Below are 16,706 nucleotides of genomic sequence, written 5' to 3'. Positions count from 1 at the left end.
CATTGATCTTCTGTTTGGCCAAAGGAAGCAAGCTCAAATCTCCAGAATCCAAGGTTGTTCTTCAACTGGTTTTTTCTTCGAATCTCACTAATTATTGATCTATTTGCTTGGATTTTGTGTTGGCTGAAGTCCTCTTCATAGAGGCAATTGTTTTGTATGCTCAATTATTGAAATCCATGAAGTTCACTTGAACATCACATAATTTCCATATCTGATTTCTCTCAATATAGAGATCTAGAGTGGAATTGAGTGGTACAGGGATGATGTACATCATCCCAGCTTTCCAATGATGTATGGATCATGTATTTTGGTTAAGCTTTTAAAACCTGCAAATGTCAACGGAATCTTCATGCTCACCGGAGAAGAAGGTGGCTCCGGTGGCCGTCCCTTTGCCAGATGCGCTGTGGATCATTGGATCTGATCTCCAGTTTATATCTCAACCCTTGGATCTTTTGACTTTTAATAATGCCATGTGTAGCGCATTGACTTGGACCTATGGTGGAAGCGCGCTTCTGGAGCGTATGATCTGCCAGCTCAATTAATGAGCTCAGATCTAACGCTCCTGGTTTTTTTGAATTTCTTATTTTCTGATTTTATTTCTTTTATTTCCATTATTTTCAAAAATTCATATCTTCTTCATTTTAAATCCAAAAATTATGGGACCAATTGCATTCTTCTCCAAATAATTTCTAGTTTCTAATTTTGATTTTTAATATTTTTTATTTTGTCATTTGATATTTTTTGTGAATTTTCTCTTTTCAGGTTATTTTTAATTCATTTTAAATAGTTTTTGATATTCAAAAAATACAAAAATATTTTCCCAACCTATTTGAATGATGATGAATCTATGAAAAATATTCTCATCAATTTTTTAATTGATTTGAGATTTATTTGAGATTTTAGTTCAATTAGGTTATTTTTGTTCATTTTTAATTGATTAAAAATAGTTTCTGACTTTTAAAAATGCTGATTTTTTTTTCAAACTTTGTTTGACCTTATTGAACTTAGGATAAATCACTTGGACCTTTCAAGGTTGATTTGAAGTGATTTTGAAGTTTGACCTTTCTTTTATTTTTTTAATTCAAGTTTATTTTAATATTAAAAATGCCAAAAATATCTTGCTTATTGTTTGACCTCCAATCTTCATCTCATTTCTGATTTCTCATTGTTTGACTTTGACTTTCAATGTCATTTGGTCAACACATATGGATTGGTACATTTGATTTCACCTTATGCACTTTATTCTTTCCATTTTCCTTTTCCATTATTCATCTCTTTCTTCTTCTTCTTCTTTTTTCTTTTTGATCAATGAGTTGAAGATTGATAAGTTAGCATTGATTAGGGAGACTTAATCTTCCTTGATCCAAATCTAATTCATCTTGATCAATTGATCAAGTGAATGTCTTTGCATTAAGGATAGGTTGTTTCCTAAATCATGCAAAGGACTTAAACCAATACAAGATCAATTCTCTTTTTCTTTTGGCATGGCAAGTTGTTGGAACTTGGTTCACTAATGAAGACTTCTAACTTGTGTTGTTGCCTACATTATTATTGACCGGCCTCAGATAGTTGTGACTTCTACATAAGTCCAATTACGATTGCTTAACATAGCGCTAAATTTGCCTTATGACACACTAACTACTAACACTAATCATTAACAATTAACATTTACTCTTGCTCTTTACCTTTTATGCAATTTACTATTCTTGTACATATTATTGATTTGCTTTTTTTCTTTGCTCACTTGAGCACATGTTTATGTTAATGCCATTTGCCTTTTGCTAACTTGAGCACATAATTGTGTATATACTATTGTGCTTGTGTTTTGTTTTGATTGTTGTGAACCAAATGCAAAGAATTGGACAAATGGACTTAGACTTTAGGATCTTCCCTATGCAAATTTGGAGTCAAAGAGCAACTAGGCATTGAGCCTTTAGAGTGCTATAAAAGTCAAAGAGCAACTAGGCATTGGGCCTTTAGAATGCTTAATATTGAAGATGACTTTGAAAGGACCAACTTCTAAACTCTTCTTGTCCATTCTTTGTTTTGTTTGCTAGAACCTTTTGATGTGTGTTTTCTTGTGCTAGGAGTTCCACCTTGAGCCTAATTGAGGAACCATTGCCATGAGCTTCTAAGAGAGAGATATCCAAGATACATTGAGGAGTCTTTCCAAGAGTTCATTTGACTGTTGATTGCTTGAGTTTATGCTTTGTGTGATTGCTTATTCCAAAGGATGAGAGCTACTTGGATCATCAATATGATCTCAAGAGGGGAACTCCATTGTGGTTTTGTTTCTTATTCCTTACCTCTTGCATGTTTAGGATTTAGCCTTTCTTCTTCTTCCATCCACTCTAACCCAAGCCAAAACTTTTGTGCAAACATTTAACCTTTGTTTTCAAACATTAGAAACCTAAGCCTTATGCTTTTGATTTTCAAACTTTCTTTTCATAATACTTATTTTGAATTGAACCTCTAAGTCAACTTTGACCACATTTTGTATATACTTTTCATTGGTAAATATAACCCATTCAAATGTCTTTTTGTGGTTTCAATGGCCACTCTCTTAATCAAACTTTTTCATAACCTTTAGCCATTAGGTTTGAGTTATCCTTGAGGTAGATGTAACGCTCGCCTATATCCTTAGTGATGGACAATGAGTCTTCCATGCTTATTATAGGGTTAACCCCTCACTAGCATGTTGAAGCTATCCTCACATGGTGGATTTGTGGTTTTAGGTTGAGTTTTCTCCCTTGGATAACAAAAGACCTTAAGGCTTTTGGGCCAATCAATTCACCAACTCATTTTGAGATTTTTACCCCGAACTACGAGGTTTTGATCCTAATCTTTTTTAAGATGGTACGTAGGTAATGGGTTTATCCATCCAAACACAAAATGTAAATAACTTGTATATTCTATTCTCATCTCTTCAATCATGTTTGCACAAACAAATTTTCACAAAACAACAACCTTATAACAAGTGTGAAAAGGGCTCCCTAGGAGTACCTAGGATGTTTTGGGTGCCTAACACCTTCTCATTGCATAACCGACCCCCTTACCCAGATCTCTGATTCTCTTTTACTAGTTTTTGATTTGATAAAACTTTTAGGTTTTTGTTCGCTTTCTAACCATTCCTTTGGATAAGTAGAAGTGCGGTGGCGACTCGACTTGTATGATTTACCTTGGATTTAGTCAATATCTCTAATGGTAACGAATACCCCGCTACAACTAAGAAATCCTGTGAAGTTATGGTGATGATGGATATACGACAAGAGTTAGCCCAAAATGAAATAGGAACTTATGCCAATGAAAGAGTTCCCCCAGCTTGTCACATTCTGTCTAAAAAATAAAAAAATGCGAATATTTGCAGGGTATCAAAGTTCCCCAAGGGTACTCATCAAATATGGAGAAACTTGTGTCAATGAAAGATATCAAATTAGTTGGCTTACAATCTGATAATCTTCATGTCTTGATTCAACAACTTCTACCAGTGGCTATCCATGGCATTCTACCAAAAAATGTAAGGATAACTATTATCAGATTGTGCTTATTCTTCAACGCTATATGTAGTAAAGTCATTGATCTTGGAAATTTAGATGAGTTGGAATATGAGGTTGCAATTATCTTGTGTCAATTTGAGATGTTTTTCCCTCCATCATTCTTTGACATTATGGTTCACTTTATTGTTCATCTAGTAAGAGAGATTAGAATTTGTAGTTCAATTTATTTACAATGGATGTATCCGACAGAGAGATACATGAAGATATTTAAAAAACATATAAAGAATCATCACCGAGCTGAGGCTTTGATTGTTCAATGGTACATCACAAAAGAAGCTATTGAATTTTATACAAACTATTTGTTAGAAGCAAACTCTATAGGAATTCCCGAGTCTTGTCATAATGGAAGGCATGATGGTAGAGGTACTCTAGGTTTAAATGTTAAGACTTTTGACCGAGATGTAGTTCTTCAAGCACATTTATATATATTGAATAACATGGATGAATTTCAACCTTACTTGACCGCTCACAAAAGTCTTATAAAGGAAAAATTCCCCCGGATGAATGAAATATGGTCATTGACAGAGCATAACAAAATTTTCATAACTTGGCTTGATGAAAGTGTTTCTAAAGAGAGTAGTGCATCAAAGATAATAAAATAGTTGTCATGTATGCCTAAGTTTAATGTAATTACTTGGAGTGCATACGAAATTACTAAATTTTCATTCTATATAAAATCAAAGGATGGTCGTAGTACCATGCAAAATAATGGGGTTATGGTTGAAGTTGAATCCATATAGTTCTCTAGTTCCAAAGATAACAATTATGTACTAGCATCTAAAGCGAACTTTGGGATCATTGAGAATATTTTGGAGATTGATTATGTTATATTTAAAGTGTCTTTATTTAAGTGCAAGTGGATTTACAGTAATACTGGTGTATAAACCGATGAATTAGGACTCACACGGGTTGATCTTCAAAAGACAACTTATAATAACGAACCATTCATCATGACAATCCAAGAAAAACAAGTTTTTTATGTACTGATCCTTCTAACACAAGATGGTCAATTGTTATTCACGGAAAATATCTTCCTTATAGTACTGACGAAAATCAAGATTTTAACTATGAACCCCTTTGTTTCGCAACACATGTACGCCATTTATCTGAAGAAAATGATTCAGATGATGTGCATGTCATTCTCTTGATCATAAATAGGGGTTATGAGAAACCTAGTAAGTAAATGTTTTATATCACTTAGTAATTTATAATTATTCATTTTACTCATTTTTATTCCTTTTACTAAATATTTAATATTGTTGATGATTATCCTAATTGATTTCAAATGTTAGCATACAACTTTTGGACAACTTAGCATACAACTTTTGGACAACTTACAACAGTTTCCATTTTGGTTATTGTTTTTGTTGGTTAATCATTTGTTTTAGTTTTGTTGTAAAATTATAAGGAGGGCACCATTTTGGCTTTTCATTTGGTGTAAACAATTAATATTTGTGGTACAATGTTTCTTTTTGAGAAATTGGCAAAATGTACAAGTTTCTGTTTCAGAAATCTGCAAAAGATGATTTTATATTCTGTGATATGATTATGTAATACAAGTACAAATGAAAGTATAAAAAATCTATATAATGTTATACCCTCGGTTTTTAGTTATAAATGAGGTAACAATATTGCGTCATTACCTCGGTTTTACATAAAACCGAGATTTAGTATTGTGCGCGCCATGCAGTTCTGAAAATAATAAAAAGGCAGATGATGGGGATCGAACCCATGTGCAGATAATTTTACCCCTCGATTATTTAAAAACCGAGGGATAAAGTGGTCACTTTTCATGGCGGCTTCCTTACATCGTTTTTGTAACCGATGTTAAATTAATTTCGCGTCCGAGATTAAATGTGTTTTTTGTAGTAGTGAAAGTAGATCATTTTGAAACGAACTTGATAAATGCATTTTTGCGTGTAGATTTTCATTTTTTAATCGTGTTTGTGTTTTTGTGGTTTTGCTTTCACATTAGTTAATAAATTAATTTTAGATTGAGATTGTTTAGTGTGATTACTTATATTCTTTATGCTACACATCATATTTTTAAGGGTGGTGTTCACTATATCCTATGTAGGGTTCATTAATTCTATGAAAATTCAAAAATGTCTTTTGCACCTTATAAAGATTGAAATTCGGACGCACCGATTATACAACAAATCTCTTCATAAAAAAGGAACCGCATCCAATATTTCATGCATGTATTTCTTATGTGTTGAATAAATGGGTGAATCCGAATTTCAAAATTCGAACAAACCGTTGGATTGTATTTTATAATCCGGATTTATTTCATAATAATATGATGAATCCAAATTTCAAAATTCGGACAAACCCTTGAAAACAAATATACTGGCTTATTATTTCATAACAATGAGGAGGGTTTGAATTTCAAAATAAGGACAAACCCCTAGACAGTATTATGAAAATCTTGACAGTAAATAAGAATAAATTTTCATATCATTTGAAAATCATACATTATTCACATAATAAACCATACACATAAGTCAATCATAATTAATATCAAATTTTCATAACTCATTCGTAAATCATACATCACTCATTCATAAAATACAACAAAACATACAAATTTATAAATATTTGCATCAAAATACAATTGATGAACTTTTCTGGTGGGATGCATCCAGAATTTAAAATCCAGAAATTTTTTATTTAAAATTGGTGTGTGACAATAATAATTTAAAATATTCAAATCTGCAATTAACATACACCCTAAATTGCTAATAATATGTCTCTACAATTTCTTGAAAATATGCAAAAAGCTCTTGAGGTTTAGAGAACATGACCATGTGATCAGCATCCGGAATTACTTTGACATCATTCACAGGAATTTGTTCAATCGTTGACATTTGAAAATCATACTTTAACATTTTATCTTCTTTGCACACAACGTAGACTTTAGCAACAGTTCCGAAATTATCTTTTGTGACACTTATTTTCTTTAGGAATAGTTCTTTATCACCAAATGTACGAGTAGGCCTTTGTAATAACATCGAAAGAGAGAAGTCCTAATTCATATATAATCAACATTATCAAAATCATAAATTATTATAATAAACATGTTTTATTTATTAATTTATTAAGATAAAATAAGGCCTACTAAAACATTATTAATAATCTTAATTTACTATAATTTATTTTATTTATTAATGTACGAGTAGGCCTTAATAAACTATAATAATGTTTTATTTATTTTATTTATTAATTTACTATAATTTATCAAAATAATAAAATTGTTATAAACATCTTAATTTATAAACATCTTAATTATAGTAAATTAATAAATTATTTGTGACTATAATTTTATTTATACTTTTTTATTGATAATAAAATAAATCAATTTACTTTACTTAAGACATTGTTAATTTTTATTAAGTTTTATAATTTTAGGTTTAATCACTAATATTTTGGTAAAGATATTAAAGTTAAGTGTTTAAATATATAGTTGGTTTCTTAACATTTATAAATTTTTAATTTCAGTCCTTCTAATATTTTTATTTCATTTTGATTATTGTAATATTTTATTTTGTTTTTAATTTCATTTGCTCATGTTGTAATATTAGAGATTGTTATATTATTATATTTTCAGTTATACAAAATGGAGGTAAAAAATGCGCTTTTAAATAGATTTATTCATAAAGAAGTATATGTAAGTCAACCACTCGGTTTTGATGATTTCAAAAATATCTCTTATGTGTATAAATTAAAGAAAACTCTTTATGGTTTGAATTAAGCACTAAGGGCTTGGTATGATAGATTAAGCATTTTTTTTTTGTAAAAAATATTTTAAAAAATGAAAGGTTGCTACACTTTTATTTATAGCGAAGATTAATGGGCATACTCTATTAGTACAAATCTATGTTGATGATATTATTTTAGTGTCACAAATAAAACCTTATATGAAGAATTTTCAAGCATCATGCAAAGAGAGTTTGAAATGTTCATGATGGGGAAACTTAAGTACTTCCTAGTGTTTCAAATCAAACAAGTAAAGAATGGAATATTCATAAATAAATTCAAGTATTGCAAATAACATTGGAAGAAATCTGACATGGACAAATGCAAGGAAATTGCCACTCCAATAATTTCAAGAACATATGTTGATCAAGATGAATCCTGAATTCCAATTGACAAAACAAAGTATCAATGTATGATTGGTTCTTTGCTTTATCTTACGACTAGCGAACCTGATATAATGTTTAGAGTTTGTTTATGTGCCTGTTATCAATAATGTTTAGTTGTTGTGCGCATGTATTTTGGTTAAAGCAACATATAATTGATTATGGTTTAAAACTAGGGTGAATTCCTCTAAGATTTGACAACACAAGTGCTATAAATTTAGACTAATTTTCCAAACTACCCCAAAGCTGATTTTTTTTCCACATTGTCCCATTCTGAAAATAATTTCCCAGAATGCCCCACTTTCCTATTTGAGCTCGTCCAATGAATGGACGAGATGATGAAACATTGTCATTGCTAACTAGGCTCGACCATTGGTTGACCGAGCTAGTGAAAGATGTTTTTATTTATTTATTATTTTAAATACTATTATATAATTAAATAACTTTATTAAAATTATTATTAAATAGTTTTTTTAACTAATTCTATATTTAAATAATAAAATTGATTTTTTTTTTAAATAATAATAATATTTTTATAAAATACTAATAATAAAATGTTAATAATAATAGTTTTCTAATATATTTTTTTAAAATATTAATAATAAAATGATTTTTTTAAATATTAATAATAGAAATGATTTATTTTTTAAAATACTTATTATACAACTATAAATATTATAATGAGGCATATAATGAATTGTAATGATTAATAATTATTTTATTGATATAATGGAAGAAATACATTTTATTTATAGTGACCGTCTGTTCCACATCTTGTGTCAACTTTTTTGCGTTTTCTCTTGCCCAAGTCTTCTTGTCTTTGTCTTGCGGGAGACGGAGATGAGTCGGAAGACAATTCATCATGGGCGTCTTGTTGTTGATGTTGTTGTTGACTTTGATGTTGTTGTGATGTGTTTGAAGGCATATCCATACTGTCGAGATCTTGAATGCGAAAAGAAGGGATATTCATTAGATGGTCATCAGTGAGGTCAAAGTTGGATAGTGAATGTGGGAGTTGTGTGTAGGTGCTGGGTTGGGTGTGTTGGATAGAAGGATAGTAGACATCATCAGGGTTGTATGTAGGAGTGGGTTGTGCGAATGTGGTGTTAGATGTTTGGGGTTGAGAATGAGGGTTTGAGTATTCAAAGCTGGGTTGAGGAATTGGAGTGTATTGTATGGGTGGACGTAGGTTGGTTTGTTGTTGATATTGTTGGTTGTAATAGTAGTTTGTTTGAGGGAATGGAGTGTGGGGATTATGGTGTTGGGTTGAGGTGGAATAAATTGTGTGTTGTTGTGTGGTCTGGGTGTGTTGGTAAGTTTGTTGAGCTGAGGATGATGGTTGGGCCCCAAATGTGGATGTGTATGTGGGGGGAATGTCTTGATGTGAGGGTGATGTTGTTTGTTGGGTTGAAGAAGCTACACGCTGACGGGGATCATTCAAAAATTGTGTTGGAGCAACGTGCATAAAAGGAATTGATAAAAACCAATTCATGTATTCTCTACCCGGCTTAGACTCACCAATTACTGAGTTTCCTTGTAACACCAAATGCCTTCTTCTTTTCCATTCTTTTAACTCTTCCTTGTTTAAATCTTTCCAATGCGTGTCCCAAGCTTAGACCATAGTCATGTTATGGTGTTCACTTAGACATCTTGGATAAGACGGTATTTGTTGTTCAAATCCAAATTGGAGTTTGACTCGATCCGTTTGATGCATCTCAACGGTAAAGAAACATACCATATATGTTATTGCACTCCAAACTCGGCTGTCACTATAATCAGGTACTGCATATTGTATGTACGGTCTCCAAATAAACTGATAAAAGAAATATAACTATTAGAATGTATAAAATAAATTTAAATAAGTTGAATATTATAATTAATCATTCTTACATCGTTTTCTTCCATGTGTTCTATTGCAACACGGTACCCTCGTAGATGATGACGAGGATTATTCCCGTAATTCATACCTCGTTTGCACCATCTTGCATATTAAAAAAAATACCTTAAAGCGACATATAAATAATTTTGAGAGATATAAATTGCATTTAAATGAAAATCGTTACCTTAATGCATAAGGATGTGATGGAACCTCGTTACTAACCGAGGCTAACAAGGGTATGCGTGTGAATGCCCATACAGTTAGTAATACAACACAACCTCCTATGCTCTTGACTCCTTTATGGGCTGCCTTGCACATATGTCTATATAGTGTCGCCAGACAAGCAGAACCCCAACTGTATGTGTTACATTTTTCTAGGTCTCCTACTAAAGGTAACCAAGAAGAATGCAATAAATTGTGACTCTTATCTGGCATTAAAAAAGTAGCAATTAAAAGTAAAATATAAACTTTTGAATGAAGAATATTTTCCGCCTCGGTCGGGTTAGGGTTATTTTTCAATTGTGTTAATACGGCTTCTAACCAAACAATTTTGACAGAAACCCCATTTTTATCTGAAGTTGTTGGTTCGATGCCCAAATTCTCCATGTAAACATCATTGGTTACGTTTGTTGGGCCATTAACAACTTTACCATTAATTCGGAGACCGAGTAACATACTCACATCCTCTAGTGTGATAGTACATTCACCCGTTGATAAATGAAAGATATGTGTCTCGGGTCTCCATCTCTCTAACAATGCAACAATTAATTTAGAATCTACTTTTAGACTTGCAATATTGGCCACATTTGCAAAACCGGCTAGTTCCAAATACGCTATTATAACCGCACTTGGTTGAATGTATGTATGCGAATGGACCCGGAACCTACCGTCTTCCTGAAATTCAAATAAAAATGGTAATAAATATTTGATGTCATATTTACATATTGAATTTGTGAAATAGATTTGAAAGAGACTTACGTATTCGGAAATGTTTGCCGCCGTCCCACGGTGTGATTCGCCCATCCACAACAAAGACATTTTGAAATAAAAGATAATGAATATTTGTAAAGAGTAAATATTTGAAGAGACTAAGTATTTGTGAAATAGAAATTGAAGGAAGATGATGAGAAAGAATTGTAGAGGAAAGGTTTATTTATAGTGGTAAAAAATATTAAATATATAGGTTAGAATTGTACAAGGTGATTGGACTAGTAAGGGAATGCATGCAATTTTTTTTTGCAAGGAATCCCTGCAACAACGATTCCCATGCTGATTGGAAATTACACTGCAAAAAAGCATGTGTGCAGACTTGTCCCTTTGATGACCGAGTTAACCCTTGTATTGTGTTGCCTCGTCCAATGGAATGACGAGCTTAGCCATGTGACGTGTTGCCTCGTCCAATGAATGGGCGAGCTTGTTCTTCTAGGGTTATCACGTTTTCTCTCTCTTCCAATTGAAGGACGAGATGCATGTAATATTTCTTCAGGGTTTGGTCTACTAGGATTATATTTTGTTGACTATAAATTGCATTAATATCTTCATTCGTTCTCATCAAACCAAATCTACTACATTTATATCTTCACTTATTTTCATCAAACCAAATATTCTACATTCATATCTCCTTCATCAAACCAAATATTATTCATATCTTCATTCATTCTCATCAAGCCAAATCTACTACATTTATATCTTTACTTATTTTCATCAAACCAAATATTCTACATTCATATCTCCTTCATCAAACCAAATATTATTCATATCTTCATTCATTCTCATCAAACCAAATCTACTACATTTATATCTTTACTTATTTTCATCAAATCAAATATTCTACAATCATATCTCCTTCATCAAATCAAATATTCCACATTCATGGCTCAAAGAAATTTAATTGTGTCTATCCATTCCGAATGGTCCCTTTTCACAGATGCAAATGAGGGATTCTCATTTTGCAATACGAATTTGCATATGTTCAAAATCCACATCAACTCCGACTTCCATCATTTAAGAGACTGTATTGAAAAAACGTTACAAAGTTATGTTTAAGACATCATTTATCGCCATCCATTAATTAATGGAGATGATAATACCGTCTTTTACATAATGTCACCCATTGAGACTGACGAAGATGTCAAGTCGATGTTTCAATGTCATATAACAGTATCTCAATTACCCACCATTGAGATATATGTTCATCTAGTCGAAAATCTTGAAGAGCAACCGAGTCATAATGAAAATCTTGAAGAACAACCGACTCACAATGAAAATCTCTATTATCCAACGCAATCTGTACAGTCACACGAGTACGGAATGAGTCAAGCCATTGACGAAGAACCGACTCAAAATAATGAACCTTTCATACCAAATGAAGAGGTAGGCGAGAATAGTGAGGATGATCTTGAGGAGGTTCGATTTAAAGATCTATTTGGTGTTAGCGATGACGATGGCAATGAAGACATCTTCGACACACCGACCGTTGCACTAAGAGCGCAACCAATTAGTTTGTACAACCCACCTGTGCACATGCAAAACATAAGTTTGGATGATGCTGAACCAATCTCCGTTTTCAGAAGTTTCATACCAACTCACAATGCTGACGAAATAGAGGAGGGCATCGAGTATAACAATAAGGAAGAGTATGTTATGGCGTTGCAACAATTCCATATAAAACGTAGTCTAGATTTTTTTGTGGTTAAATCTGACAATGTACGTTTTGTCATCAAATGTAGAAATTCAACATGCAATTTCAAATGCAGGGTCTCTTTGCGTAAGGGCAACTCAAGGTGGAGAGTTGGTAAGTCTGGTGGGCCTCATACGTGCACAACCACTTCTATGTCACAAGACCATACAAAACTCAGTTCAGAAATGATTAGTAAGAGCATAATGGAGCTTGTAAATCGGGACGCTTCTCTTAAGGTGAAGGTTATCATCGCTCATGTTGCTGAGAAATACAGGTATATCATATCCTACAAAAGGCACGGATTACAAAGTGTAAGGCAATTGAGTCGCTGTATGGAAATTGGGAGACATCTTACAACGATCTGCCGTAGTGAATACTGGAATGAAAACATATCTACCAGGTACCATTATAGAATTGCAACCCTTACCTGTGATTTCAAATGATGGTTCACACTTGGGTGACCAAAGGATATTTCATCGTTTGTTTTGGGCGTTTCGACCATGTATACGTGGTTTCGCGTATTATAAACCTATTGTGCAGGTTGATGGAACATGGTTGTATGGCAAGTACAGAGGGACTCTGTTGATGGCTGTGGCACAGGATGAGAACCGAAACATATTTCTGATAGCGTTCGCATTGGTTGAAAGTGAGACAAAGGAAGCTTGTAGTTTCTTTCTTAAGAATTTAAGAATACACGTTACTCCTCAAGCAAATCTGTGTCTAATATCAGACAGGCATGAATCGATAAAAATGCATATAACAATCAGGAAAATGGATGGCAGTACCCTCCATCATCACACGTCTATTCCATTAGACACATCGCGCAAAACTTCATGCGCGAGATTAAAGACAAGGATCTGCGCAAAATAGTTGTTAACATGGGTTATGCGTTAACATAGGCGAAATTTAACTACTATCGGGGGGAAATCCAAAGAACAAACAACGATGCTTTATCATGGATAGACAACATCCCTCAGGAGAAGTGGGCAAGGGCATTTGACGGAGGGCAACGCTGGGGTCACATGACAACTAACCTAGCAGAAGCAATGAACTCGGTGCTAAAAGAAACCCGAAACCTTCCAATCACCGCATTGGTCAAATCTACGTACTATCGATTAGGATCACTATTTGGTAGAAGAGGCCATCAATGGACAAAAATGTTAGCCTCTGGGCAGGTTTTCACTGATAACTGCAACAAGGGGATGGCTGAGGAAGTCATGAAAGCTAACACGCATAACGTCATGCAGTTCGATCACGAGAGATTTTATTTCATGGTCCAAGAGAAGATTAATCATAACGACAGTCGACCAATCGGAACATTCAGCGTTGATCTGAGGAAACAACACTGTGATTGTGGGAAATTTCAAGCATTTCACTTACCTTGCTCCCATGTAATCGCAACATGTTCGAGCATACGCCAGGACTACTCCATTCACATTCCAGACGTCTTCAAAATTCTTAACGTGTTCAAGGTCTATAAGGAGAGTTTCCTAGGACTTCCCCATGAGGAGAATTGACCACAATATGAAGGATTTACTCTTTACAACGATGACTCTATGAGAAGGAGGAAGAAAGGGCGCCCAAATAACACCAGGATTAGAACCGAGATAGACGACATTGAGAAGGAAAAGAGAAGGTGTGAAATTTGCTGTGAAATAGGACACATGCGTAGGAAATGTCCTAATGTTGCAGGACCGTCCCAGCGACCATCCAGATGATTATGTTGTTATTTTAATTATCCGTCCAGATGATTATGTTGCTTTTTTAATTATTAACTACTATGCACGTACTATATATAAACCATTGTGTATTTCTAATGTCTTTTGGAAACAAACAATTATGAAATACATTTGGACACTGAACATCAACCATGTTAACAACAACAACCAACATAAGTGGTAATTAAAAAACTAATCAACAACAACCAACACAAGTGGACCTTCAACGCCTCTATTAACTTCACCACTATGTGTCGAAAACATACACTGAACATCTTCATCATTTTCTATACGATCCAGGTAATACATGTACGTACCATCGAGGCTTGAATCAGTCAACGTTATGTATGGACAACGATACTCTACTTTCCTCACCTTCATACGACGACCGCCCAACTGTCGGAAGCCAGTGTGGATGGCTGAAATTAGTGTTCTGAAATTCCATTGCGGGTCGAGGCAAACACTGATTTTTTCACCATGCCCATAAAATACAAGACCCCAAACAGACATTTTTACCAAAATAAAGGATTTTGTGCTCTGAGTTAATTTTCTACAAGTCCTGCTATTTATAGAAAATTAATACTTGAATACTCGGCCAATCATTGGCCGGACAGTACAAACACAAAGCAATTGCTTGGTTATTGAAATTTTGGAGGGAAACATATCATTCAAATTTTTTTGGAGGGAAACATATCATTCCAAAAAATTATTGAAAATTTGGAGGATAACATATCATTTTTATTATTAATATTTAAAAAACGAATTCATTTTTATTAATAATTAAAAAAAATATATCATTTCTATTATTGATATTATAAAAAATAATCATTTTTATTATTAATATTTTAAAAAAACAATATTAGAAAACTATTATTAGTATTTTATAAAAATATTATTATTATTTTAAAAAAAATTAATTTTATTATTTAAATATAAAATTAATTAGAAAACTATTTAATAATAATTTTAATAAAGTTATTTAATTATATAATAATATTTAAAATAAAAAAAAAAACATCCTTCACTAGCTCGGCCAACCAATGGCCGAGCCTAGTCAGTAATGACAGCGTTTCATCATCTCGACCATTCATTGGACGAGTCCAAATAGAAAAGTGGGGCATTCTGGATTTTTTTTTTCAGAATAGGACAATGTGGGAAAAAATTTTTCAAACTTTAGGATAGTCTGGGAAATTAGTCATAAATTTAACAAAAAAATCCACCAGTTATGCATTCAAGAACAAAGCACATAAATATCATACATTACTTCTTAAGAGATCATGTTCTTAAAGGAGATGTTGAAATTACATTAATTGATAGTCATGATTAACTAGCCGACAATTTTACAAAATCTTTGGTCAAAGAACCTTTCTAAAAAATAAGAAGAGAATTGAGAATCCTAAATAAAAATGATATCTGAGATGTGTACATTCATCAGCTGCACAAATGTTTGGTATGGTTGATCTTAAGCAGATCATTCTTATAATCAATGACAATGTACATATCTTATTACTCTTTATAATTCCTAGATATGTTTCTATGTGATATATGTCTTGAGTAAATGTTGCATGTATTTTTCTATGTGCATTTAATCTAAAAACTACATTCAAAATAAAAGGATTCAAAAATTATGGGCTGTAATCGATTTTGAAAAACTTGTAATCGATTACGAGTACAAAAATCTTTAGACGTGTCAAGATATATGTCTACTCCAGAGCAGATGGAGTGCTTTAGTAATGAGTTTTAGGATATGAAGATTCTCACTTCAAAATTTGGTACTCTTACTAGCTTTGAGCTCTTTACTTTTCTAAAAATTTTAATTTCCCAAAATTTGGAGGAATTGGTGAGCTTTTCTAGAGACTATTACTCAGTTTTTGTTAGAGTATTCTAATGCAACATATAATTATGAGGTCGTGATTTGTATTCTTATGTTAAGGGAAAATAAATTCACTTATCTACTAAATCAATTGGAATTTTTTGGGAATTCCAAGTACCAAAATTAGGTTTCATCCTGTTAAGTTGTGTGAATGGGAAGGTTTTGATAAAATATAGTAATACTGGTCTTTATGTTGTATGTATGAATCTGAAGCAATGAATAAAAGACATAAGGATTATCAGGGTTCTTCCTATGTCTGATCGGGTGCTAGGAATTTGACAGTTGATAACAAGTTATTGCATTATTTTTTGTGCTACATTCTGAACCCAAAGTCAAGAAATTATTCGCAATGTAATGAGTTTGAACTTTAGAGAATGTCTTCTTTTCTTTAAAAAAAAACTCCTTTTAACTAGGCTTATTTTGTTGAAATTCACATTTACATGTCAAGAGGAAAAATTAAGGTGCACCTTATGATAAGCAAATCTCTCAGATTCTAAAGCTTCATGATGTTGATCTGATTGGAGAAATAAAAATAGAAATGGTTGGAAAAAATGCCATTGAATTCAGAGGTCTGACTAAAATGCATATTGTCTTTAACATACACGGAACATTTATGTTTACCCGAGTGATTTGTTGCCACCACCAACAAATAACACTTTTTATGACGTAACTAACACCTCGAATAATAGAAAAAAGAGGGTATAGGTACTAGGAGTGCTATGTTTCATTTAAAAAAAAACAATCATTTACATTAGTTTTAAAGAAGAGTCGGGGAATAGAGATAGCTATAAGAGAGCTTTCTTCGACACCCAATCTTTGCATTTTATATTTTTTTTCCAGTTGTTTAGTTAGTAATATCT

Source organism: Lathyrus oleraceus, chromosome 2, assembly GCF_024323335.1.
Source record: "Lathyrus oleraceus cultivar Zhongwan6 chromosome 2, CAAS_Psat_ZW6_1.0, whole genome shotgun sequence".
Lineage (NCBI taxonomy): Eukaryota > Viridiplantae > Streptophyta > Magnoliopsida > Fabales > Fabaceae > Lathyrus > Lathyrus oleraceus.
The sequence above is the reverse complement of the archived record's forward strand: the minus strand, read 5'-3'. Positions refer to the sequence as shown.